Source organism: Lygodium microphyllum, chromosome 23, assembly GCF_053477565.2.
Source record: "Lygodium microphyllum isolate KBCC chromosome 23, Lygodium_microphyllum_v1.1.10, whole genome shotgun sequence".
Lineage (NCBI taxonomy): Eukaryota > Viridiplantae > Streptophyta > Polypodiopsida > Schizaeales > Lygodiaceae > Lygodium > Lygodium microphyllum.
In genome coordinates this window covers 42173107-42176016 of record NC_141157.1, presented here as the reverse complement: position 1 = coordinate 42176016, position 2910 = coordinate 42173107, and the positions used below count along the sequence as shown (strand labels likewise).

Genomic DNA, 2910 nt, shown 5'->3' with positions numbered 1-2910 from the left:
TACTTAATATAATTTAAAAAACACGTAAATGGAGGCATCTCACTTATCTAACACAAAAGGTGCTACAATCTTTGCCTCTAGTTCAACATCCTCCAGACCTTGTTCATTGTTCGACTGAATAAACAAAATGTGCTATAGCCTTTGCCTCTAGTTCTTCCTGTTCAACATCCTCCAAATCTTGTTCATTGTTGACTGAATAAACAAACATACAACAGAAATATAAACACAAATGTAGACCAGACCCTGACCTTATCAAATTTTGAAAACATAAATGTACTTGCAATAAAGGACACAACTATATCATTGTTATTATTAAGATGTAAGAGATTCTTACGTAAGTTATTCATGAATGTATGCATGCATCACATGGGTTCAAAATAAGGTACTTTTAAAATACCATTTTTATACTTTTTTTACATATAGAAGAATGTAGTATAAAGGGATTATTTGACAGATTGAATAGAAAAGAGTCATATTTTATTTAGGAAAATTTTAGAGATAGGGATATTTATAAATAGGCCTTGAACGCACATGATGTAGAGGATATACATATAGTATCTTCCCCGAGAAGAGATTACAGACATCCATGCCATTTGTGTTTAATCAAATCTTGATAATGTTCAAATTTCATAAGTTCCTCTAGCTCTTCCTCCTTCTCTATTTTTTCTCTTGGGACACAATATCTCCCATCATTCTCACAAATGAAATCAAGGAGAGCTCTACCATCAAATCTGTCACATAGCATACAAAGAAACTATATATACATATCAAGTCCTATCTTTATCAATAGTTCTCATGAAAAAAATGTACAAGACAGATGTTCAAACCTATCGATAAGGTTGTTTTGTTTACCATTCCATGGAATCCTACAAAAAGAAGATACAATGTTCAAAGTCTACACCTCATCATTTTTTTAATCCACCAAAATACAAACAACAATGCAACATAATACTTGCTACCAAACTATGCTATCCATTGAAATGATAGGAACCAAACTCAAATTTGGCTAGATGGAATAGGTCCCTCAAGGCCAAACCAAACATTGCATATATTATCCATATCTTGCAAATTCAGCAGCCATTGGATTTTTGAAACATGAGATGTGCCAGTAACCTCAAAGATATTGACACTCTTGGTTAGTTTCCTTCTCAAAAATGTGCATATGACAAACCCTAAATTAACCTTGATTTCAATTGGGAGGGTAGCATACTTTCACTGAAACTCTAATATCTCCTTCAATTGATAAATAATTTTGGATTGATTGAACATCATGCCATGAGGTGTACTCACAAAAATAGTATGATTGGTTGGCCTAATTACATTCTTCTCTCACAATTTCATCAAGGCAGACAATGCTACACAAGTATGTGGCAAGTAAACATTCTAATCGTATTAGCCAAAGCACTAGCATCCATTAGTTCTTCTTCTATAGCCTCTTCTACAATCGCATCACAATTTCAAAGGGCATAAGCTGCACAATTAATGGATACTAGATCACTAGTTTCAATAGAAAATGCAAAAGTGGGATTGGCCTTCATAGGTGTATAATGCCTTCATAAGTGTATAATTCTTCCATCTGGTCTTATAATACAGATACACTGATTGGCATTTGTAGCTTGTGCATCGACTACCATGGGAATCTAATTAGTCAAGCCAAGTTCTTTGCACATAACAAACCCCTCACAAGAAGCATAGATGTTCCCAAGATTTCTTTGAGGTACAATAACCCAGTCAGGAACCTCCCACCCAAAATCTCTATGGCTGTAGTTTTCTAGCCTTCAAAGCGAAGGCTTTATAAAGAATTAGCCAAGTATATAGGCATTACTTTTCTCACTTCTCAAATTGGACACATGCACCTATCAAAATTGGTGTCCAAGCTCAATAATACTACCCCATTGGAAATTCCTTGCACCAATTGGGTAATTCAGAGTTTGTTTGCTAGCAAAAATACAATAGGAGGAATACTAGTTGTAGTACAATAAGTTGAAAGTGCTACAAAACTATCAATAGTTGATGCACAATTGACATCAATGATGACAGCCTTATTCATTTTCCTTTGCTTCTTCACTTGACTAACCAAGACTATCATGCCAAGATCCTTAAAGCTCCTCACATGACTAATACCACACTACTTTACCCAGAAGTCATTCAAATCTAGCATCTCATTGTGCAAAATCACTCTACATGATGGAACAAATTCAAATCCCTTGAAAAGAATTTTCAATATCATCATTGTCCATCTCAAAAAGTACACACTCTTTCTTGCTCTAAGCAACAAATCCAAAACAACCAAGTGTATTTATTGGCATAGGAATCGAATAGAATTCCACTACTTTACACCATATTTCTTAGGGCCTCCATATCATGCTCAACATCAAGAAGAAAAACATCCTTGATTTTGTAAACAACCTTGTCCGCTAAATACTCCTCGTCGATAGGGTCATATGGGATAAAAGGAACTCACTTAGCAAAGAAGGTAGTAGGTAGCTTGAACAAACCATGGTGGTAGGCATCGTCACGGATGTGGTCAGTTGCCTTCTTTTCCCTAGAGGCCAAAGCAGAAGAGGTGAGTATCCATGGGTGAGAAAATCTAATGAATAGTGCTCTATTTAGACTCCACCTCTTCTTATTGGTTTAGCTAGAAAATATTGTCAAAAAATACTATTTGCTAACTCATCTTACTAGTTCAACTTAAAAAAGCATTCGACAAGCTATATTAGATAGATAACTATGTTATTCAATATTCTCTTTGAGCTTTGCATGACAAAAAATTCTCATGCAAACAAAAGAATAATAATTTAGTTGTGATTTACCATTGCACACCCTATTAAAGCACATGAATGACCTTTGAATGGAGTTTGTAGTAGCTGCAACCTTGCATTGGAATTTCTTCTTAGCACTTCTATAGCT

The 2910-nt window shown here is 34.8% G+C and overlaps 1 pseudogene; it reads right to left on the bottom strand.

The window, feature by feature from the left end:
• Positions 1-1212: 1212 nt before the first annotated feature.
• On the bottom strand, positions 1213-2513 carry LOC148016106 (threonine synthase, chloroplastic-like; annotated as a pseudogene).
• Between the last annotated feature and the right edge of the window lie 397 nt (positions 2514-2910).